Raw genomic sequence first — 26,782 nt, 5'->3', positions numbered from 1 at the left:
ATCCTGTGCCATTCTCACTCTCAGTAGATAAATGACTCCAGTCTCTTCACTGCAAACCCAGCTATATATGCTCTTCTAAGAGAACATATTTAAATCTGAGTCTGATTTATCTTCTTTTGCCTCAATTCCAAGGTTTTTGTTTTTACCAATAATAAACTCTTTTCTGTCCCAACTATACATACCATCATCTTGATAATATTTGTCCTCTATATTTTATATAAAAACAAGTTTAATTTGGCTTATGACTCATTTGTAAACTCCATAACTTTAAATTTTCTGGTACATGTAACAAATATACTTTCTTCAGCCATAACATTTTATTAAAATTTTATAAGCAGAATATTTTGGAGTGAGAGTTTGCTTAATTTCTGTACTCACTGTAATATTTGGGGAAAGTAGGTATTGTCAGGATCAAGAAAAAAAAATAGTATATATGTGAGAGACAGTGTTGAATAAAGCAGTGGCCTCACTCTTACGAGAATGGCTTAAATCCTAAGTGGTTGCCCCAACCTTCTTTTTTAAAAATATAAGGAAACCAAAAATTAAAAAATACTTTGGAATAGCTGCATTTTCACCCCTCAACTCAAAATTTATCAATATATTTAATGGCCAGTAGATTTGATGTTATACTATGTGTTCGATTTCTCAGGAAAGCCCACTCCCATTTAGATGGCTAGGTCCCATGCAGAGATATTCTGATTCTTTCTGTCTAGGTCTATAGTTTTCTATTCTAAGTGCACACCAGAAATACCTCCAAAAGTAGACCTTGGACAGTAATGTTAAGGAGCAGAGAGAGTGGGGAGGCTGTGCCCGGCTCCTGCTCTCACAGCTGCTGCAGGACACTGAGCTCCATAGAGACCACACTGGGCCCCACAGGACTCTGTGCCTTGCTGAGAAAAATAATTAAACATGGACAAAGGAGATCCTAAGAAGCCAAAAGGCAGAATGTGCATTCTTTGTGCAAACTCATTGAGAGGAGCACAAGAAGAAGCATCCAGAGGTGCCTGGGTGGCTCAGTCAGTTGAGCATTTGACTTGCTTTCTGCTCACATCATGATTCCAGGGTCATGGAATGGGGCCCCAAGCTCAGCGTGGAGCCTGCTTAAGATGATTCTCTGATTCATATTCATTCTCTCTCTCTCTCTCTCTCTCTCTCTCTCTCTCTCTCTCTCTCTCTCTGCCTCTCTCCCCAACTTGTGCTGTCACTCTCTAAAAAAAAGAAAAAAGAAAAAGCATCCAATTGCTTCAGTCAACTTCTCTGAGTTTTCTAAGAAGGGCCTAGAGGGTGAAGACTATGTCTGCTCAAAAGACAGAAAAATTTGAAGACATAGCAAAGGCAGACAAGGCCCGTTATGAAAGAGTAAATGAAAACTTATATCCTCTCTTAAGGGGAAACAAGTTAAAGGATCCCAATGCACCTAAGAGGCCCCTTTGGCCTTTCTCTTATTCTCTTCTAAGTATCACCCCCAAATCAAAGGAGAACGTTCAGGCCTCTCTATTGGTGATGTTGCAAAGAAACTGGGAGAGATGTGGAATAACTCTGACCCAGATGACAAGCAGCCTCACGAAAGCTGCTGAGCTGAAGGAGACATACGAAAAGGGTATTGTTGCCTACGGAGCCAAAGGAAAGCCTGATGCGGGGGGTAAAAAAAAAGGGGGTTGTCGTCAAGGCTGAAAAAAAGCACGATCTCGTGGTCCGTGAGTTCGAGCCCCGCGTCAGGCTCTGGGCTGATGGCTCAGAGCCTGGAGCCTGTTTCCGATTCTGTGTCTATCTCTCTGCCCCTCCCCCGTTCATGCTCTGTCTCTCTCTGTCCCAAATAAATAAATAAATGTTGAAAAAAAAAATTAAAAAAAAAAGAAAAAGAGAGGAGGAAGACAAGGAAGATGAAGAGGTTGAAGAGGAGGAGAAAGATGAAAATGAAGATGAAGATAATGATGAATAAACTGGTTTTAGCACAGCTCTTTTTCTGGTCTATACAGTACGTAAGTCCCCTTTACATAACTCCTTTCTTTTTTAATTTTTTTTTTCAACGTTTATTTATTTTTGGGACAGAGAGAGACAGAGCATGAACGGGGGAGGGGCAGAGACAGAGGGAGACACAGAATCGGAAACAGGCTCCAGGCTCCGACCCATCAGCCCAGAGCCTGGCGCGGGGCTCGAACTCCCGGACCGCGAGATCGTGACCTGGCTGAAGTCGGACGCTTAACTGCGCCACCCAGGCGCCCCTACATAACTCCTTTTAAAGAAAAAAAAAAATTGAAATGTATGGTTGCGTAAGATTTGCCTTTAAACTGTACAGTGTCTTTTTTTGTGTAGTTAGCACACTACCAAATGTGTATTTAGATAGCCCTGTCCTTGTGCTATTTTCAGTAGCCACTAACCTTGCCTTGGACAATGTAGGGGTTGGAAATTGGCATGAAAATTTAAAACAGGTTCTTATTGGTGCATAGAACAAATTAGTTGTATATGGAGATAAAGGATTTTTTCATCTTCACTTGTCTCTGACACAGCTTACATGAAATAATTAGTGTTCTGTTAACTGAATAGCACTCTAATTGCAAAAAAAAAAAAAAAAAGGAAAGAAAAAGTTGCAGCTGTTTTGTTGACATTCTGAATGCTTTTAAGTAAATGCAATTTTTTTAATTAAAAAAAGTATATCATAAAGTATGGTTCTTAGATTAGCAGTTTTAACATCATGTGAGAATTTGTTCAAAATATGCCAATTATTGGGCCCCACCTCACACCTAACCAGAAACTCTGGGGATAATCTGTTTTAAAAACTTTCCAAATGTTTGTGATAAACGCAAAAATGTGAAAATCACCAAGATAAACAGTTCTTATTATGTTCCATCATCCCTTAATCCAGGCTGAAACGCACAGGAATAAGATCTTTCATGTAAAGTATAATAAACATCTATAGCCACATGATATAGTTATTAGCAGAATGGTTTTTGGAACTGTTCTGGCATATTCCAGAATTTTCCAAATGATTTAATTTCCCTTACCACATTCTTACCTCCATAAGATGGGGATATTCATATGTATCTCCTAGAGTTGTCATAAGGTCCAAAAAGGTAGTATTTTTAAGCCCTTAGTAGAGTGATCCAACAAAAAAAAAATTAATAAAATGATAGCTATTGATGGTATTATTATAGATTTGGGTACATGTATACTTTATTGTTAATACAAAATATTGTTAATTTTATATTGTTAATATAAAAATATTCTCACAATTTTTATTATTGAATCTATTTTGGGTTTGACATTCAGCTGACATTAGATATTCTTAGCTTATCAAATAATATTTATTATTGTATTTCTCTGTGTTGAGGAGATGATCTTATCTAATTTTTATAATTTCTTTTTTTCCATTTTATAAGTTTTTAGATAGGTAAAACCATGCTTTTCAAAGTTTAAAGCAAGCATAGTTTATTTGGTCATCAGAATTTATGTGTGTAGACATGCAGATATAACCAAAATAAACTATATAACATTAAATGAGATTTATTTTATTATTTTGTACTATATAGTCTCTATATTTATTTCTATTATATTTAAGTAAAATATTCTACCACCATCCCCCACATAATTAATATAAATAGTATGAACAATCCTGATTAAGCATAATATAATTTAGCAAAAATATTCAACTACAAATTATAAAAATATTTTCCATCAAAAATAATGAAATCTTGCCAAGTGCAATGATGTCGATGGAGCTACAGTGTATTATGCTAAGCACAGTAAGTCAGAGAAAGACAAATACCATATGATTTCACTCATATGTGGAATTTAAGAAACAAAACTGATGAACATAAGGGAAAGGAAAAAAGAAAGGGGGGAAAACAAACCATAAGAGACTCTTAACTATAGAGAACAAACTGAGGGTTGCTGGAGGCAGGTGGGTGAGACAATGGGCTAAATAGGTCATGGGTATTAAGGAGGGTACTTGTTATGATGAGCACTGGGCATTGTTTGAAAATGATCAATGAATGAATGACTGAATCACTAAATTCTACTTCTTAAACCACTATTACATTATATGTTAACTAACTAGAATTTAAATAAAAAATAGAAAATAAATCAATGAAAACACTGCCCAGTATGACAGAGTTGGTGTTCTCTTCGGTTTTCCCACAGCTTCTCATAATGCAACACTTATTATATTGCATTATAATTATTTATGTTTTTATCCTTCCCTCTCTTACCAAAATATGAGTTATTCTAGCATACAAGCTATTCACCCTGTCTAGTGTAAAATGCATGTTGAATGTTAGCACAGTTCAATAACAAAACCACTGTGGCTGTGTTTTTATATTACTGCTCAGCTCATAGACAGAAACATTATTCCTGGTTTAAATGGTTACCAATGGTGTTAACTGTTTTTTATTGTTTTATATATTAGAATTTGTTTTCTCCAAGAAGGCATATAATTAAAAACATCTAATAAAAGAAAAACAACGTCTACAAAAGAACACATTTTCAGGGTGCCTGGGTGGCTCAGTCGGTTGAGCGTCCGACTTCAGCTCAGGTCATGATCTCACAGCTCGTGAGTTCGAGCCCCAAGTCAGACTCTGTGCTGACAACTCAGATCCTGGAGCCTGCTTCAGATTCTGTGTCTCCCTCTTTCTCTCTGCCCATCCCCCACCCCCCACTCACACTCTCTCTCAAAAATAAACATTACAAAAATAATTAAAAGAACAAATTTTCAACATAGGGAGAGGATTTCAAACTTTCATGTTTGAAATACTGTTTTTCTTGTGAATTATATATCAAATCTTTATTAAAGCATTACTGCCTTGATTATGCAAGGTCATATTGATTTGCTCACACAATCTTTTACTCAGATTCAAGTTATTATAATTAGCATGAAAGTATTGATTACAAGCTTTCTTTTGTAGTCAGATAAATTTGCCTTTTCCTTAATGCCTTCAAAACTGTATCAAAGGATTTTGCAAGCCGTGACATGTTAAATATGTGTCAATTTCCATAACTTGATCTTGAATTGTAGTCAACTTTTCTGTGTTAAACACAAACAAGGAAATTCACCTAATTGTTGTAAACTCATTGTTACATTTCCATTTACCGATGCATATATTTAAGCATACATTTAAGAGTATTCAGTATCTGTTGCCTGTAGTCATTTAAACTTTTTGCAAAAACCTAATCCTCATATTTATTTCTTTCGTGATTACTCATGAGATGGGGGGAAAAAATGACCTTTTCTGGCTGACTGCCCATTGAATTCTGCACTCAGACACTGAAGGCAGCTTTGATTGTGTTTTGATGTTTTCACCAACCTATTACTGTATTGACTTGATGGCAGCCAAAACATACATTTGTGATCTCATTTTTCTCCAGCAGTTTTTTCCACTCAATCAGACATGTACACAAATATCCAGAGGACAGAAGAATGCTTTTAACTGAAGCAAATCTCTCAGGAATAGTATCATGCAAGAGCCTCTTTGAAAGACTGCAGTTTGCTGTTTGTGCCAAACATTCCTTTCCCTCTTAGAGAATCCCACTGAAATTAATGCCCAAAAGAAAAGATGCATTATAAACAAATGATTCTACTTTGCCGAATGTCCTCATACTGCTGAAGATTGAGTAGTAATTATATATTTTTTTTGATAAAGACCAAAAGATTTTTGCCATCTATTTTCTGTGACCAAGTATTAATGTGCTGCAGCTGTCACTTTGAATGAGCATTAAGGAATATTTCTCGCTGATGTCACGGGAGTGCAAAAATGGGCCTTTTTCAGAGACAGACTTCAAATCAGAGTTATCTTTCCCTGGTTCTCCTTTGCAGTTCACTACTACAATACTACATTACTTCTGATGCTAAAAGAATTAAATTATAGCAAAAATCTACATGTTATTATTGTTAAAAATGACTTTAGAATTCTTTTTTGATTATGTCCTTTCACTTACAGAAATCATTTAAGAAAGTTTAAACTTTCACTTTATATAGTAAGGCTCAATATTGGACATCAAATAGTATTTTTCACTGATAATGCACTATATTCATATTTGGCACCAAAAGACTTCAAAATAAATAAATCAGTCTTCAAAACATTAAAGTTTTCTACCATAATGGAAATTCAAAAAACATGCTTAGCATTTTCATTAACATTTAGAGTATGCATCTAATTACACAATGTGACCATTTTATAGGATAAAAAACTAGACAAATTTTTGAATATTGACTAGCTGAAGATTCTAAATCACTCATCGCTCTAATACTTTTTCAGCATCAAACAAAATTTTGTGATGACAGAAAATAGCGAGGTTGAGAAAAAAACACAATAATTTCTCTGAAGTTTGCACAAACAGAACATATTCTGATATGGAATGCCTTATGATTCTTTATAAAGGCTACCATGAGTTATCAAATTCTTTTGCCATCATTAAATCTTCCCAAACTTCTAGCCAAACTATGTTCACCAAAAATCAAAATTCTCATTTCTCCAAAATCATTAATCATTTCTATATGTCCAATAATTTTGAACAGCAATTCCCTAGCAGCTTTTTCTAAGTTAAAAATCAACCTAATTAAACATTTCATAGGTAGGATAGATATCAGGTCAATGACTAATAGTTTTCCTTTTTTTTTTTTTAATTTTTAACGTGTTTTTTTTTTTTTTTTTGAGACAGAGAGAGACAGAGCATGAACAGGGGAGGGTCAGGGAGAGAGGGAGACACAGAATCTGAAATAGGCTCCAGGCTCTGAGCTGTCCGCAGAGCCCGATGCGGGGCTCGAACTAACAGACCGTGAGATCATGACCTGAGTCAAAGTCGGATGCTCAACCGACTGAGCCACCCAGGTGCCCCAATTTTCCTTTTTTTTTTAATTGAAGCATAGTAAATACACAATGATCCATTAGTTTCATGTGTACAACATAGTGATTTAACAAGTCTATATGTTATGCTATATTCACAAGTGTAGTGACCATCAGTCACCATACAACACTATTACAATATGTAATTTGCTGTATTCCCTATACTCTACCTTCTATCCCCATAATTGACTACAGATTTCTTATAGAAATTCAGACAGAACATTTATATTGTCTGAGTTGATTCAACCAGTTACTTACAATTTAGAATGAAATGTGGTAAACTAATAGCAAAACCAATTGATTTACTATTAGTATGAAAAATATTTTAGAGGGAAAACCGTACTAAAAATGTATATAACCTACATAATCCTATATCCTACACACGTGGACAGGCTATTAAAAAATATATACTAATGCTACTTCATTTTTATGACTGATTTCATAAAAATTTAAATTCATTAAAAGCGTGAAAATCTGAAATGTATTTATCAAAGATTTAGTCTTCACTATTGCAAAAGGAGATTTCACCTCTAATTTGTACAGTTGTTTCAACTGTATCTTTCTGAAAGTGTTTCCTTGTTCTAAATACATTTTACCAATGTTAATTTTTTCTTCTTATGTGTTCATGGATAACAGCCTTTCTTTAAATAATTATCATTAAATTTCTAAAACATGTGAAATTTAATCACTCCCAGCATTTTCTTCTGTCAATAAAATTATGCATGCCCTCTCTCCTTTGTACTGTGACTATGCCACTTTCTGTAAAGAGATATGAATAATCTTGCTTTGAATTAAATATTAATGGATAGTTAATTAATGGTATGTTTCTGTTAAGTATTTGTTAGACTGTAGAAAAACCAGGGGAGCTATAAAGTTCAAAAAGATACATTCTTATTTTTTCCTGTGGGGATGAAATGAACTTCCATGACATTATCATACATAGAAGGATGTGATCCCCAGTGTGCTGAGTTTTATTGGAGATCAGGACAGAGGAAGGTACTCCTGCAGGGAGGCATGTCCATAACATAACTTTAGTGTTTAACTTTAAAGCATCATTGAAATTTTAATTAATCATCGGAAAGAAAAAATGAAGACATGAGGCATTGCAGTTTGAGGGGTTAACATAAAATTATGCAAGCAGATAACTGTAGAATATTTGCAACATCAGTCAAGCAGCCCAGGTGTTTAGAATATGGGATATGGAGTTTTATACGTTTCTCTAAGCACAACAGCTTTTCCATATTAAAACCTTATTCCCTAATATTCAACTTCATATGCTCTTTTTCCCACTCTTCACTACTATGCTTCTCTTTCATACATACGTTCTAACTTATCCATGCTTTTTACTTAAAATATGATCTTTAAAACTAGGTATATCATATGTGCTTAGATCATTTTAACTATAGTAAGGCTGTTCCCTCTCTTGATCTGGAAGCCATAAGTAATCGGTACTAACACATATTTTAGACATTTTGCTAGCGGTCTTACCTGAGTTTATCCTCAATAAAATTGCAAGATTTTTTTCTTACTCCCTCCACCAACCTGCTGTTAAATCAGGTCTCACCATTTGTAGATTATTTTTATACCTAATTTGAATCTCTTGGTGCTCAATTTGATTTTGTATAATTTTGTTCTCTATAGCAACATACTTGTCAAGTTTTTCTCATTTTTTTAAAGATATTGTTGCGCATATTACAAAAAAAAAGGGAATTTGGTTAAGCTACTTAAATACTACTTAAAAAATAATCAAAGATCTCTATAGGTAACACAAGAGTTACATTTAATTCATATTGATTAAAGGATTAATTTTTCAAAATGACAAATTTGTAGAGTTGTAGATGCTCCTTTAGACTTTGACATAGATTTATGAAAATGTGTTTTCTATGAAATTATTCAGATTAACTTTGTAATTTTATATTTAAATATCATCTCTATAAATTGTGAATTATAAATCACTCTTTTGTTGGTCCATAGGCTAAATTAATTAAATGTTTAACAAAACTGAGTATTAAAACATGAAATATATGTGTTATTTTCTATGGAGATATACTGGTACCATGTGAAAATAGCTTTCAAAAAACACTTTTCACATGTTTTTGTTCTTTGAAATTCCCTTTTTATTCAATTATTTTTATTCAATTCCCCTTTCTCCCCCATTTGGAGTAAAGGAAATAATAAAATTGGAACTGTTACCACTATCCTTGTAAGTTATATTATAGCATATTGCAAAGATCAGGACTTTCCCTTGCAAGTTATTCTTACTATACTGATATCACAAAAATATTCACTTCATAAACCATTTCTTGTCAAAATGTAGGCCCTATTAGCAAACCATTATTTTTAACACTGACTTTTTGTCTGAATTCAGGAAAGCACATCTAAGTTCCTGTTATAAAATTTCTCTTAGCACCTTTTAGGCAATACAGTAAAAATTTACCTAATCACTGTCTTCCTAAGCCTTTCTCTAAAAGACAAAATACTGAATTCAGATATAGTAACACTGTTTTTTTTCCAGATCCTATAGCCAAATTGTTTAGTAATAATCTTTGGAGCTCTGACAATCATGCAATTAAAAAAAAATTATTCTTTATTGGGGGAATGCAGAGGGAGAGAGGGAGAGAGGGAGAGAGGGAGAGAGGGAGAGAGGGAGAGAGGATCCCAAGCAGGCTCCATGCTCAGTGCAGAGCCCAATGTGAGGCTTGATCTCACCACCCTGGGATAGTTACCTGAGCTGAAACCAGCTGAACCTGAGTTGAGACCACCCAGGCACCCCTCTGATAGACAGGCAAATTTTTCTAACTCCTTCCCACTGCTGGAAAAATGGATGCATCTTTACACTCTATGTTAACTTCAGAGGCATTTTTGAAAAATAGTAACAGAAATCTCTTTTCTAATTAATGAGTCTGGGAAATTAAGTGAAAAGATTTACATTGAGCTATTCTGTATTTTTAATGACAAACAGGAACTTACATGTGTAATTTATTAGTACATAATCTGGTTATAATATTAAATTTTAAGAGTCAATCAACTTTTGCTCAAAGAACCTGGTGCTACCAAGTCTATGAACCCACAGTTTCCCTGTTGTGCCAGAGAAGGCACTAGTGGTTTGCTCTGAAAAATTAATCACTCTCCAATCATCTGCTTTCTCATTTTACAAAATAATTTACAGTACCTTGGTATGCCAATATTTTTTGTTCATGAAGCAGTTAAAACAACACAAACATAAAGACAAGTAAACTATCTCGTATCATTATTGGTATCATAAAAAAGGCTTGAAGAAGCAAGGAAGATCTCTGGTTAAATTATTTTTGCTTAAACATTAAGCTCCTTAACTCAGTTCTCTCTACCTACTTTTTAGCATGAAAAAGGGTTGCAAATCACTGTGTCCCAACAATATCAAAACATCGTTCCTAAGTGAAAGTATAAATAGACAATTGATTTATTAACAGCATATAACAAACAACCAAAATATGACTGAATTAACTAAATTTTGTAGGTGACATCTGACAAACTCCTTCAGATTTTTTCCCTCCAAAATATTTTTTTAAATTTTTTTAATGTTTTTTTTTTATTTATTTTTGAGACAGAGAGAGACAGAGCATGAGCAGGGGAGGGGCAGAGAGAGAGGGAGACACAGAATCCAAAGCAGGTTACAGGCTCTGAGCCGTCAGCACAGAGCCCCAACACTGGGCTCGAACTCACGAACCGTGAGATCATGACCTGAGCCGAAGTCAGGCGCTTAACCTACTGAGCCACCCAGGTGCCCCCCCGTCCAAAATATCTTAATATGAATTTATATTTAATTAAATAATGCTGTTTGCAAATTTCAATTTTTTAATGGAATCAGTTGGCTAAAATCAATGTGTTATACCAGAGGTAAATTCTGCTTATTTCACTACAATTAGAAAACTAAGTCAGATGCCTATTCTGTCATCAAGTGACTGTAGCACATGACATCCTAGGAGTGACCATTCCAGCAACATCCTATGTTTAACCATCTAGGTGACAGCGTGTGGTCCATGTGGAGGTGCACACTTTTCCTTAACAATTTCTAAACAGAAAAAAAAAAAAACTTATAGACCTGGTAAAGTGGTTCTGCTCATTTAAAATTACCAAGTTGATAGGAAGAATTATGTGATGCTATTTGGTGCATGCCTTTGTAAATAATAAAAGCTAAATTAACAAAGTAGGCTTTCATGCTTTACATTAAATAAATGGCATATTAGAATTTGTGCTTTTTCACAAACCAGTTTTGTTTAACGGATTTCGGTAATTTAAAATTATTTAAATATTATTTGAGGACTCGCTAGGTTTTGGTGAAACCATTAAAACAATATAAAACTATTAAATGTTTGAAACATGTAGCACAAAATTTTATAATCAAATTGTTATTTTTTCAAGCATGTATCTACATACTCTCGCTTTGACTCACACATTCTCATAGTTCATTGTTTGAAATAATAAGTTTTATTGTATTAAAGAATAATTATACTTTAATGATAAACACATAAACACATAAAATATGTTTATGTGAGGAGGAAAAGCATTTCAATACGGGATAAACTGCATTTATCAATGTGTCAGTTCCATAAAGTCAAAGTTTGATTTTTCCATGAAATGTTTAAAATAAATGTTTTATTTGAAACCATAGATCTTGTCACATAAAGAAACATTTCCAGTCAAATCAGGTAATTAGTGTCTCTTGAAGTCAGTTAAAGTGCTGTCATCCCTGTAGTTCCTGCATTCTTTCTGATACATATCTAATATAAATTTGATTGATTGAAAGATACTACCTGTCATACAAACCTGGTGGAAACAAAATTAAGAAAAGGAAAAAAAAAACGTACCACTTCAGTCAAATGGCTCAGATCTTGACCAGGCCAAAGGGGCAAATATCCATTTAAAGCAAATAATCTGAATTTCAAATGAGAGAGGAGAATCATCTTCTAAATGTTAAGGGCTAAGCTAAACAAGCATAAAATAATGGATGAATAGATAGAAAAGGAAAGGATTGAGAGACTTACATACAATATAAGATGTAGGAGTTTAGGGTGATTTAATTGGACTAGGATCACCTAAATGTATTATAAACTTTGTGGTATGAAATGAGGGCAAACATCAATTAGATGAGAAGAGAATTGGGACACACGCATCAATATAATATTTGGAGAGGCAAAGCAGATCTTTACGGTTGTACTGGACACCTTAAGGACATTATGTAAGGCTGACCTCCCCTTCCTCCATCTGCTCCCTGATGTCATGTTAATTTTACATTCTCTCTCTTTATAGGCCTTGCTGATTTAAACACAGGCATATAATTGCTCCCAGCATAGTCAAGCAGATTATTTCTATTGCAGTGTGAAACGATGACAATAAGACGGCCTGACACTGTCTACATGTGGCATAAATTAAATTACATGAAACTGTCTCCAGCGTGGGAGACATATTTTATGTCATATACATGTCAAAAATGTAATGTCAGTATTGTAACATGTCACCCATCTATCATTTTTCACATATCTGTGCAGGGCAAAATAATTATGAATAATCTCATAGAAGTGAATTTTTTGGACCGGCTCCAACAGATCTAGTCTCGGCCTAATTTTCACCTCAGGTTCTTGTTTCCTTTCAATCTTCATAACTAGAAACACCATCTAGCTGCTGCTCTGGCAATCATAAATTCAAATTAATACCCACATCATATTATAGTCCTCTGCAGCTTAGAAGGGTTGGTGCAATCCAAGGCCAGCTCTTTAATTTGCAGGGCCTCGTACAAAATAAAAACGTGAAATTCCTTGTTAGAAAAGCAGGGGAGAAGTGTTGTTCGAGGTCATAAATATAAAGCTTTTTCCATCGTCTCATGATTTGTTCCACAAATTGCCACTGTGATGTTAATTTGCTTCCTAATGCCATTGTAGGTAAAGAAAAATAAAAATTTGAATCATTAGCCTGAGTTTTACCATCAACTTTATGTGGGGTAATGGCAGTCTTAAAATCCCTGAAATTACAAATTTGCGTTTTATAGCTCACACATGCATATGTATTTTGTATGAACAGGGGAAACACTGCAAAACTCAGTTGCTTTTATTTCAGTTTTTGATACGTGCATGTTATACCAACACTCTCTACCTTTGGCTCATTGATACATAAGGAAGGACTGGAAGAAAGAGGAATTATGGATTCCCCTTTCTTTTTCTTCTTTGTTATCATTTCACGCTTTAAAGAAAATCTACATAGGGGCGCCTTAGGTGGCTCAAGAGGTTAAGCATCTGACTCTTGATTTCAGCTCAGGTCATGATCTCATGGTTCAGGAGCTGGAGCCCCACATCTGGCTCTGTGCTGAAAGGGTAGAACCTGCTTAGGATTCTCTCTCTCTCTCTCTCTCTCTCTCTCTCTCTCTCTCTCTCTCTGTCTCCCTCTCTCTCCCTCTCTCTGCCCTTCCCCTGATCATTCCCTCTCTCTCTCTTTCAAAATAAAAAAATAAACTTAAAAAACTACAGAATAGATATTGATTTCTTGTGTAGAATTGAAATATTGTTTCATCATACATACAAGCACATACACAGATTCCCTCAGGCAAGAAAAAAATTATTTAAAGCGAGTAGTAACACTTATTTTCTTTTAATTGCTTAACACTTAAAAAATTAAAATCAATAAGATTTAACTGGAACTAGTCTTTGATAGGTAAAGAAATAAAAGTAAGGGGATGTGACTTCATTTGAAGGGAATAAGCATGGCAAACAATGCCAACGACCTAATTCATCAGTTGTTTTGTCACACACAGGATGGCAATATGAGGGAGGGATATATGGAGAGAGTAGGGAGATATGAGAAAACTTTAAATCTTTAAAGTTAGCTAAGAAAGTTGGCTGTTCCTCAAGGACCAATTGAATGATGAATGTGCAGATTTCTATTTGCAATAGCATCCCAAATGCTCCTGTATGTCAACAAACAAGTAAAACAGATGTTATCCTAGTCACCTATGGAGCCAAGAACAGATGGGCTGGATGTGCTGTGTGAGAACAAAAATGCACCAGGGCTGTGATCTCACGGAGTGGATTCCCATTGACCAAAACTATTTTCCAGTAGGACAAAAATTATTCAAAAGAAGACAACATTGGAGCTGACAAAGCAGTTTAGCTGTGGTCAGAAAGAAAGAACTGAGGTACTGGCAAAATCTACAGCGATGGACGGATAAAAACATACATAGGGACTGTACCTGCGATATTTGGTATTTGTAAAATATTGAATAAGTGATAATCTATTGTTCATTATAACACATGTTTTGCTAATAAATATCTTAGGACAAAAGATAAATTATAATTACCAAAACTCCTGTTTAGTCTGCATAGGTTTCAAACTGTGTAATGCCTCCAAAGCTAATTTATGCTTTAAAAACAAAAACAAAAAAAACTTGACATAGTGTTTCTTAGAAAATTTAAAAGGTGTAAAAATTATGCATATGCACAGATATGAATATATTTCTTTCTCGGAAAACTAGCAGAAGACAATGAAAATACATATTATTCATTTTCATACATTAAAATATAAATAAATTAGTAATCCAAGTAAGAAGAGTGTTCCTCTAATGTTTGTTTCTGACCTAATCAATTGCCCCCGATAAGAGGTTTTCCTATCATCTCCTTCCTCACGTGTCCATAAGTCTATAGTCTGTAAAATATCAATTCTCTCTCTCATGCTCACAGTGAAACACTCTCTATCTTAGGCAGGCACAAGTCAGGTTCTTTGAGTCCTTGACAGGCCATCTCCCAGTTTCTTTATCCAAAACTGTAGGATTAGTTGTCCTCCAGCTAAAAAATCTGGATGTTAAAATTTGCAAAGAACAATTCCATCCCTTTTCACAACCACCCCCTCTCAACCTCCCAAAGGCAAAAGGCCTCCCAGATCATCATCCGCCACACTTCTTTCTATATAATGCCTTAAAAATGCCCCGAAATGACATAGCTCATACATTTTCCTGTCGTCATCCTCCAGAATATAGTCTCCTCTGGAGATCACGATCTATTACCAACAAACTCCCTATATCGTCATTCTGCCTTCTCAGTATTACGGCCACTTTCTTGTTCTGGTAAAACTTGAAATTTGAAGTAATATAAACACGTAAGCTCTTACTGGATCCCAACCCCACCTTCCCACCAACAACAACATACTAAGAAATCACTTCCACTAAAGAAAAAAAAAATCTGGAAGAGACTGGAAGCTGGGAAGAAAGGAACAGAACAGCATGAGTTATTCATTTTCAAGGCTCTAATGTGGGGATAGAATAAAGTTAGGGCTACTAGTACATCTAAAACTTGTTTGTTTGTTTTTTTTTTTTAAAGTCTTCTGGTCAGATGAACAGACACCAACTTGGAAACAACTAAAGCCTCTGGAATGTGAGAAGGGAACATTAGAAAGGAGACTTTCAACAGTGGGGAGCCCTAGATCCTATATGTTATAAACTCTGCCCAATTCTCTGTCTGGCCCTGGAGTCATGCCTTTGAAGGGCAGAATGAGATTTGATAAAGTAAACTGAGGAAATAATAAATAAGAAGGATAAACTGTATTCAGCTACAAACAATGGCCGAGATTGAGAACTATATATCTAAATGATACAAGTTCAATTTTTTTCTGAAATTACAGTACCTTTCCAAGTGACTGTTATATTTTAGTTCATTGATCCTAAATGTACTATGTTCAAATTATAGTTCTATACATTTTGAAATCATTAAAAAATGCTAAGTTTCTATAAGATGCATGCCTCTTGTTGGGCAATAAAATCATACATCTGTGGAACCAATTATTTATAATTAACAGCTAAGTAAACAGATTGAAAAGGGAAATTGACAAAGACAGGGAGGAATTTTAAATATCTTTTTCATAGTTGAAAAAATAAAATTGAAAACATCTCAAATTTGGAGGAACACGGGAAAAACATATAATTGTGTAATTGAGATTGATATAGTTAATTTTTTAATTAATGATCTGTACCATCTTCCCAATTTATCTTAAAAGTGTGTCAGGCAAGCTAACAGTGTAAATTCATTATGTGGTTATATTGATAAATCTGGAATTATATAACAAGGAAGGTAAAGGATACACATGTAAGCTACACAAACACAAATTATGCATATACACCTTAAAAATCTTGCATATTTGTGGTGCTACAAGCACTTGTTAAAAGCTAAAACAAGAGTTAATTTACTTCTTGCTTCTAAGTAGCCAGTTTATATTGTAGGTTTTATAAATGTAACATACTTATCTTATTAAGATAAAGTTTCATAGTCCTTCCAATAATTAGTGTTAATCTATAAATTTATTGAAAGGACCCTCACTTGTTTTTGCAAAAAAAATTCTTTTTTTAGAAAGCTTATTTACTTAGGGGCTCCTGGGTGGCTCAGTCAGTTAAGCATCCGACTTCAGCTCAGGTCATGATCTCATGGTTCATGAATGAGTCCAAGCCCCACATTGGGCTCAGTGTTCACAGCTCAGAGCCTGGAGTCTGCTTCAGATTCTGTGTCTCCCCCTCTCTCTGCCCCTACCCTGCTCATGCTCCATCTCTCTCTGTCTCTCAAAACTAAATAAATGTTAACAAAAATTTTAATATTTATTTATTTACTTTTAAGAGAGAGAGAGAGGGGGGGGGAAGAGAGAGAGAGAGAGAGAGAGAGAGAGAGAGAGAGAGAGAGAGAGAGAATGCCAAGTTGGCTCCACACTGTCACTTGAAACCCAATGTGGGGCTCAAACTCACAAATCGTGAGATCATGACCTGAGCCAAAATCTAGAGTTAGACACTTAACCAACTGAACCACCCAGGCATTCCTGCAACAAAAATTCTTATGTCTAGTGTGATAGAACTTGATAATGGATTCTATTATATGATGCCTACTTAAAAATTTTATTTCATCTGGTATGTAATACACAATGCATTGCCTATTTGAGGAAGAAACAGAAGATGAAGGAAAATAGGAACAATAAAAATAAGGAAGGAAGGGAGAAAGGAGAGAACAGAAGATGGAGAGAGAAAAAAGGAAGAAGGTAGGAAAGGAGAAAGTGACAAAGACTGAATATTCATATTTAATTACTCGTATTTAGCTCATGCTAGTCTACTTCTGAAAATAATAACTGATATTAAAAATTATGTTGCCACTTGGGTATATTTTAAAGAGAATATACAGTAGATACAGAGTAAAAATAGAAACAACACTCACATGGCAAGCGAGTTAATCATCATTTATTTCTTTTGATTTCACAGTTAATTTGAACGGCTGAGAAAGCAAGCAATTGTTGTTGTCAGCCAGAATTGAGTTGGAACGAGATTATACAGTCTTCCTAACCTCTGAAACAGATTAAATTTGGTTTCCTAAGGTTTGCAATGAGCTGAATACAAGTTAAGCTGAAGTTGAATACAATTTAAATGACAGTTGGAAGTGTAAGCTACAAGCAGCATGTTGCCTAAATAAATCAGTAACCTTATAATCAGGAACTACTTGCACTTTTCAAAGGCCAATATCATTACTTCACAATTGGTATGATTTTCCTCTCCAGTAAAATTTACAATTTTTTTCAAGTGCAGATTTGTAAGAGCACTTAGAAAGACAATGTTCAAGGCTATTTTCCACCATATAATCTTCTTGATGGAGGGTTACCTTTAGCTCTTTCAAACTCTTCATCTAGAGAGATTTAGTCATTAGGAAGGTGTTGAAAACTTTTTAAATTTAGTTTGTCAAGATAACATACTGAATTTTTACTTATAATGTCCACCTTAATTTTAGAAATTTGACAGAAAATTCACCCTAAATGTAGGCAATCTAAATTTATCATCATCTTAGATGCTTATTGGTTTAAAGCATTCTGCCTGCAGCTGTAAATGAAATAGAGCTAAAAGAAAGGGGAAGGATACTGACAACCTCTGAGCATGTGCTATCAGCTATTTTGCAGAGGATATTACACATAATGTTTTATTTAATCTGAACACTTTCTCCAGAATGTGTGTCATTACCCATCACATCCCCATTGTTTTATTAGTGGAGACTGGAATTTCAAAACCTGAATCTACCCAATTTCCATTTTCAAATACTTTGTGCCATACCAAGCTACCTCAAATGAATGGGATGTTACTGATGGGAGTTTTTTTTTGTTGTTCTGTTTGCATTGGTATCAACTCTAGTTTTATAGGTTGAAATATTATATCTCAATAAATAAATATTATCTCAATATACTATATCTCAATATTATATCCCAATAGGTAAATTATATCAATGTAATATCACTGAAATAAAACAGATATATTAGATAAAATATGACGGGATAAAGATCAACCCTATGCTATTATCTAGAATTTGCTATATATTCCCAAAGCAAAATTTTATAACAGAAAATGAAACAAGCCATTTAAATTAGCAGCACGGTAAGATCCCCAAATAGTTACTTACCTTTCTGTTCTATAACTTAATTTGGCACCTTTCAGTTCAAGTGTTTACCACTGTTGGGGCATCTGGGTGGCTCAGTCAGTTAAGCATTTGACTTCAGCTAGGATCTTGCAGTTTGTGGGTTCAAGCCCCATGTCAGGCTCTGTGCTGACAACTCAGAGCCTGGAACCTGCTTTGGATTCTGTGTGTGTCTCTCTCTCTACCCCTCCCCTGCTCATGCTGTGTCTCTCAAAAATAAATAAACATTAAAAAATATTAAATTTATAATTTTTTTATCACTGTGAATGATAGATAAAGGATTAAAAATAGTGTTGACAAATTCAGAATTTCTAATTGCTGGAGGTTTAAGTAGTAAACAAGCCTAAGTAGAATCATTATCAAAAGTGATGGAAGGAGGCAGTTCAAGATGTGGCATAGTAAGATTCTGAACTTACCTCCTCTCACAGACACAACAAATATAAAGCTATACAAGGAATCATTTCCCCTGAGAAAAGACGTGAAAACTGAATCAATGGTACTTCCACAACAAAGGATCAACAGGTCACATCAAGACAGGTAAGATAGGTGGACACATGGTCTCTCCATAACCCTCACTCCAGCTATGATGACCCACAATAGGCAGAAGTCTCAAAACATATATGGTGCTTTTCCCTGAGAAACAAGGGATTTGTATCCAATTTCAGTCACCCCAACCCTTGGGATCTGCATTTGGGAGAGACAAACCCCCAAAATACCTGGCTTTGGAAACCAGGAGAGCTTATATAGAGAACCACAGAGCTATAGAGAATGGAAAACTTGCTCTTAAAGGCCTCACACAGAGATTCACTCACCCCAGGAATGAGTGCAAAAACGGCAGGTTGAAAACCACCTAGACTATATTTGAAGGAGACCCACTTGTTAATCTTAAGACATCTTCAGGAGAGGCAGAAACCTATTAGGACTTTCTCTCTGGGCACAAAGGCACTAGTGGAATCCACTTTGTTTGTTTGTTTGTTTGTAAGCTTTCTTTATACTTTCCTAGTACCCATGCTGTAAGGTGCCATTTTGGTACACTCGCATTAACCTGGTAGTGCCAGTGAGTATGTCCCACCCTTCAATACCCCCCAGCCATGGCCCCACCACGGCAGGTCAGGTAAATGCCCTGCTTTCCCACCCTGTGCCTTAGCCAGGGTCCCATCACAGATGGCGGTCATGTAAATCCCCCAAAGGGGGCGTCCCTACAGCGTCTGACTCTAGTGTCTAGGGGAGATTACACTTCTGGGACACAGGGGACATCTCCTACACAAGTCTATTTTCTAAGACTAAGAGAAATAGCTGTTCTACCTAAAACATAGAACACAGAGAATCAAGTGAAATGAGGAGACAGAAGATTATGTTTCAAATGGGAAAAAAAGAAAAATGATAAAAATCTAATGAGCAAGACTGTAATGAAAAGGAGAGAAGTAATCCCTCTGATAAAAATTTCAAACTAATGGTCACATAGATGCTCACAAATTTAAAAAAAAAAATGGATGAACAAAGTGAGAACTTTAACAAGGAAATATAAAATATAAGAAAGTACCAAACAGGAGTGACTCAGCTGAAAAACACAAGAATTGAAGTAAAAAAAATACACTTGAAGGGTTCAACAGTAGACTCAATGGGGGTAAAAGACTAATAAGTAACATGGAAACAGAGTAATCACCCAAACAGGGTGACCAAAAGAAAAAAAGTTCTAAAAGATGAAGAGCTTGAAAGACCTATAGAACAACATCAAGCAGCATAAGATCTGCACTATAGGGATCCGAGAGGAAGAGAAGAAAGAAGCAGAAAAATTATTTAAAGAAACAATGGCTTAAGACTTCTCTAATCTGAGGAAGGAAACAGATATCCAATTCCAGGAAGCCCAAAGAGTTTCAAGTAAGATGAAGCCAAAGAGATCCATACCAAGATATACTGTAATTAAAATGTCAGAAGTTAAAGTTAGAGAATCTCAAAAGGGCAGGGGAGAAAAACAAATTGTTACATACAAGACTACCTATAAAAGCTCATGATATAATTTTTTTTACCAGAAATTTGGCTGACCAGAAGGGAGTAGCATAATATATTTTAAGTTCTGAAATGAAAAAACAAAACAAAACAAAAAAAAAACCTTCAAACCAGAATACCATATCCAGCAAGATTATCACTCAGAATTTAAAGAGAGAATAAGAGTTTTCTAGACAAGCAAAAGCTACAGGAGTTTACCACCACTAAACTGGCTGACAAGAACTAAGAAGGGAGATTACTTATGCTGAAAAGTAAAAGTACTAAAAGGTAACAAATACAGGAAAGTAAAAATCTCACAGGTAAAGACAATATATATAGTAAAGGTAGGGGAATAGCCACTTATAAAGTTAGTATGAAGGGTAAAACACAAAATAATAAAACTATAACTACAATAATTGGTTAAAAATTACACTCAGTAAAAGCATGTAAAATACAACATTAAAATCTAACACCACTTGGGGTGGTGAGAAACATATTTTTTAGACTTTACTTAAACTTAAGTTCTTATCAAGTTAATATAGATTGTTTTATACATGCAACATATATAACATATGTATATACATACATATGTATGTATATGCATATATATGTATATGTACATATATATACATTGTGTGTGTGTGTGTGTATATATATAGGCCTCTCTCTCTCTCTCTCTATGTATATATATATATACATAGTGAGTGACCTCATGAACTATATATATATATATATATATATATATATATATATATATATGTATATATATATATACACACACATATATATATATAGTGACCTCATGAACTACAAAGCAAAAGTCTCAAAAACAATGAGAAAGGAATCTAAAATTAACACTAAAAAAAGTCACCAAACCACAAAAGAGCAAAATAAGACAAGAACAGAGAGGAATGACAAAAACAAGGAATTGATTAACAAAATGTCAATAAATACATAACCATAAATAATTACTTTAAATATAAAGGTGTTAAATTCCCTGATCAAAAGACACAGAGTAGCTGGATGGGTTTAAAAAATCATCTATAGGGGCACCTAGGTGGTTTAGTCGGTTAAGCATCCAACTCTTGATCTCAACTCAGGTCTTGATCTCAGGGCCATAAGTTTGAGCCTCACATTGGGCTCCACTGGGCATGAAGCCTTCTTAAAACAAAACCATGTATATGTTGTGTGCAAGAAAATTACTTTGGATCTAATGATACATGCAGACAAAGTTAAGGGATTGAAAAAGACATCCTATGCAAATGGAAACAAAGACAAAGCGGGTATAGCTATACACATATTAGAAAAATAGACTTTAAAACAAACACTGTAATAAAGGACAAAGGACATTACTTAATAACAAAGGAGTTAATCTAACAAGAGGAGATAGCATTTGTAAATATTTATGCATCCAAAAAAGAAGCTCCTAAATACTTAAAGCAAATGTTAACAGACTTAAAGGGGGAAAAAAAACATAAAAATAATAAAGGAGTTTTATAAGCTAATTATAACAATGGGTAGATCATCCAGTCAAAAATTAATAAGGAAACATCAGTCTAAATGACATCTTGGATCAGAGGAACTTAGATATATGCAAAACATTCCACCCAAATGCAAAAGGCAAATTCCTCTCAATTTATGATAAAGAATTCAAGAATATGCAATAAAGGACAGTCTCTTTAAAAAATGGTGTTGAGAAAACTGAATATCCACATACAAATAATGAAACTAAAACAGTCTTACACTATACATAAAAGTGAACTCAAAATAGACTAGACTTGAAAGTAAGACGTGAAACCATAAAAGTCCTGGAAGAAAACATGGGCAACAAGTTTCTTGACATTAGTCTTGGTGTTGAATTTTTGATTCTGACTAAAAAGGCAAAGGTAAAAAAAAAAGCAAAAGTAAACAAAACTACATCAAATGAAAAAGCTTCTGTATAACAAAGAAAAATATCAACAAAATAAGAAGACAAGCTAATGAGTGACAGAATATATTAGCAAATCATATTTCTAATAGGGCATTCATATCCAAGATACACAAAGAATTCATACAACTCAGTGGCAAAACAAAAACAAAAAACCCCAAACCATCTGGTTAAAAAGTTGTTAGAGAATGTAAAAAGACATTTTTCTAAAGATATACAGATGTACAAGAGGCATATGAGATGATGTTCAATATCACTAAGTATCAGAGAAATGCAAATCAAAACCACGAAGAGACGTCACCTGTTAGAATGGCTAGTATTGAAAAGACAAGAAATAACTAGTAGTGAAGAGGATATGGAGAAAAGGGAAGGCTGGTACACTGTTGACGAGAATGCAAATCAGTGCAGTCACTGTGGAAAGAAGTACTGAATTTCCTGAAAAATTAAAGATAGAACTACCATGTGATCCAGTCGTACCCAATGAAAATATTTATCTGAAGAAAACAAAAACACTAATGTGAAAAGATATATGCAACTCAATGTTCATTGCATCGTTATTTACAATAGCAAGATATAAACAACCTAAATGACCATTGATAGATTAATAAAGATGTGGTTATACTCACACACACACACACACACACACACACACACATACACACAATGGGATACTACTTAGCTGCAGTAAAGAAGGAAATCCTGCCATTTGCAACAAAATGAACAGATCTTGAGAATATTATGCTAAATAAGTCAGGTGTAGAAAGAAAAATACCATATGATTTCAATTATATGTGGAATATAAAACAAAACAATCAAAGAACAAAATAAAACAGAATTTACAGATATAGAGAAGTGATGGGTGGTTATTAGACAAGAGGAGTTTGGGGAGAGAGCAAAATGGGTAAAAGGCTTAACTGTCTGGTGATGGATGACACTACTTATTGTGGTCATCACTTTGTGGTGTACACAAAAATCTAACTATTATGTTGTACATCTGAAACCTACGTAATGCCATACACCAATTTTCTTCAATTAAAAATAGTTTGAAATTTTAAAATAGAGGATCAACAGACTTGATTTAATATTCCTCTAAAGAAAGTGATAGATGGTTCAAGGTCTGGCATTTACTACTCTTATGTAAAGTATTTTGCTAGGTTAAATCAGATAGTATGCCTTAAATGTGGTTAGCATAAATAAATACCACTAAGCAATTCAATTTAATAAAAATAATTAATGTTTGCAAGTCATTTATTTCAAAACATTATAGCATTGAAATAAGATTCTAAGTTTCTCAGTTCTATTTGAACTTCCAATTAAATATTAATATACTCAGGGGCGCCTGGGTGGCGCAGTCGGTTAAGCGTCCGACTTCAGCCAGGTCACGATCTCGCGGTCCGTGAGTTCGAGCCCCGCATCGGGCTCTGGGCTGATGGCTCAGAGCCTGGAGCCTGTTTCCGATTCTGTGTCTCCCTCTCTCTCTGTCCCTCCCCCATTCATGCTCTGTCTCTCTCTGTCCCAAAAAAAATAAAACGTTGAAAAAAAAATTAAAAAAAAAATAAATAAAAATAAATATTAATATACTCATTCATTCTTTTATTCGTTCAAACAATTCAGACCTTATATTAACCCAGAAACTGTTATAAGCTCTAGACATTCAATATGAAAGCAATATGTTCTCAAGAAGAGTATAGTTTGTGGGAAACAATACAATTAATGATGAAAAAAATCACTCAACAATCCCAAAAAATAATCTGATTAAAATGGGCAAGAGGCCTTGAATAGACATGATTAGGAACAATATTCACCATCACTAATCATCAGGGAAATGCAAATCAAAACCGCATGAGATATCACCTTGCATCTGTGAGAATGGCTAAAATAAAAAACAAGGAATAAGTGTTGGTGATGATTGGAATAAAAGCAATTCTTAGGCACTATTGGTGAGAATGCACACTGGTATAGCTACTATGAAAAGCAGTATGGAGTTTCCTCAAAATATTAAAAATAGATTTTCCCTCTCCCATCCCCCAGCTGAAATTCCAAAGGGAACCACTTCCCATCACTGAACTTGCTTGCACCATGCAAACAGCCAATGCTTTACTTCTGTGGATCCATCCCTCCAATGGGCCTGCCTCCCTCCCAGTGCTGCAGGGCCCCTCCTGCAGGGCACCACCAATGGCAAAGCTAGCTAAGCCTGCCCCTCCCGCCCCTGTGCACCTTGCGGATCCACCCTGTCTAATATGCCCTTGGCCAGATCCCATTGAAGGAGCATCACAAGCCTGGCAGTGTGCAAGCAGCCCAGACAGGGGACACACCGCTCCACAGTGAGTCCTGCCCCTGGGAGAGAGGGGAAGATAAGGTGCACACCAGTCTGACTGTGGCCCCAGCAGTGGGCTGGGGTCAGATATTGGGTCTGACTGCAGCCCCGCACACCAACACAAGTTTCTCCAGACAGGACAGGAGAAGTGCCCTGCATTTTGGAGCTACCGCGGGGACTAACCAAAATGGCAAAACACAAGAATTCTCCTCAAAAGAAACCCCAGGAAGTAGCGACAGCTAATGAATTGATCAAAACCAATTTAAGCAATGTAATAGAACAAGAATTTAGAATAATAGAAAATTAATCACTGGACTTGAAAAAAGCATAGAGGACAGCAGAGAATCTATTGCTACAGAGTTCAAGGGACTAAAAAACAGTCATGGGGAATCAAAAAATTCTATAAATGAGGTGCAAAATAAAATGGAGGTGACCATAGCATGGATTGAAGAAACAGAGGAGAATATATGTGAATTAGAAGATAAAATTATGTAAAAAGAGGAAGCTGAGAAAAAGAGATTAAAAAATCCAGGAGTATGAGGAGAGAATGAGAACCAATGAGAATAAGAACCAAAAGATATAGGGTATCAGACTCCAACCAAAAGACACAGGGTATCAGAATGGATAAAAAAACAAGACCCATCTATTTGCTGTCTACAAGAGACTCATTTTAGACCTGAGGACACCTTCAGATTGAAAGTGAGGGGATGGAGAACTATCTATCATGCTACTGGAAGTCAGAAGAAAGCTGGAGTAGCCATACTTATATCAGACAAACTAGACTTTAAATCAAAGGCTGTAACGAGATGAAGAAGGGCATTATATAATAATTACAGGGTCTATCCATCAGGAAGAGCTAACAATTATAAATGTCTATGCGCCGAATACAGGAGCCCCCAAATATATAAAACAATCACAAACATAAGCAACCTTATTGATAAGAATGTGGTCATTGCAGGGGACTTTAATACCCCATTTACAACAATGGATAGATCATTGAGACACAAGATCAATAAAGAAACAAAGGCCCTGAATGATACATTGGATCACATGGACTTGGCAGATATATTTAGAACTCTGCATCCCAAAGCAACAGAATATACTTTCTTCTCAAGTGCACATGGAACATTCTCTAAGATAGATCACATACTGGGTCACAAAACAGCCCTTCATAAGTATACAAGAAATGAGATCATATTATGCACACTTTCAGACCACAATGCTATGAAGCTTGAAATCAACCACAGGAAAAAGTCTGGAAAACCTCCTAAAGCATGGAGGTTAAAGAACACCCTACTAAAGAAAGAATGGGCAACCAGGCAATTAGAGAAGAAATTTAAAAATGTATGGAAACAAAGTAAGATGAAATACAACAATCCATATGCTTTGGGATGCAGTGAAGGCAGTCCTGAGAGGAAAAGACATTACAGTCCAGGCCTATCTCAAGAAACAAGAAAAATCCCAAATACAAAATCTAACATTACACCTAAAGGAACTAGAAGCAGAACAGAAAACACACTCCAAACCCAGCAGAAGAAGATAAATAATAATATCAGAGCAGAAATAATATAGAATCTAAAAAAACTGTAGAGAAGATCAATGAAACCAAAGTTGTTTTTTTGAAAAAATAAACAAAATTGATAAACCTCTAGCCAGGCTTCTCCAAAAGAAAAGGGAGAAGACCCAAATAGATAAAATCATGAATGAAAATGGAATTATTACAACCAATCCCTCAGAAATACAAGCAATTATCAGGGAATACTATGAAAAATTATACGCCAACAAACTGGACAACCTGGAACAAATGGACAAATTCCTAAGCACCACACACTTCCAAAACTCAAACAGGAAGAAATAGAAAACTTGAACAGACCCATAACTAGGAAAGAAATTGAATCAGTTATCAAAAGTCTCCCAACAAATAAGAGTCCAGGACCAGATGGCTTCCCAGGGGAATTCTACCAGACATTTAAAGCAGAGATATTACCTATCCTTCTCAAGCTGTTCCAAAAAATAGAAAGGAAAGGAAAACTTCCAGACTCATTCTATGAAGCCAGCATTTTTTGATTCCCAAACCAGACAGAGACCCAGCAAAAGAAGAGAACTACAGGCCAATATCCCTGATGAATATGGATGCAAAAATTCTTAACAAGATACTAGCAAATCGAATTCAACAGCACATAAAAAGAATTATTCACCATGATCCAGTGGGATTCATTCCTGGGTTGCAGGGCTGGTTCAGTATTCGCAAAATCAATCA

The 26,782-nt window shown here is 35.1% G+C and overlaps 1 long non-coding RNA gene and 1 pseudogene across 1 annotated transcript in view; one reads left to right on the top strand and one right to left on the bottom strand.

Annotated features, from left to right (window-relative positions):
* The window catches only part of LOC123379925, a 131,203-nt gene that overhangs the window by 44,794 nt on the left and 59,627 nt on the right, over window positions 1-26,782 (bottom strand). The gene's annotated exons all lie outside the window — the stretch shown is intronic.
* LOC101086591 lies at window positions 910-1,942 on the top strand (annotated as a pseudogene).

The sequence above is a fragment of the Felis catus genome, chromosome C2, assembly GCF_018350175.1.
Source record: "Felis catus isolate Fca126 chromosome C2, F.catus_Fca126_mat1.0, whole genome shotgun sequence".
NCBI lineage: Eukaryota > Metazoa > Chordata > Mammalia > Carnivora > Felidae > Felis > Felis catus.
This window is presented reverse-complemented; position numbering and strand designations above follow the sequence as displayed.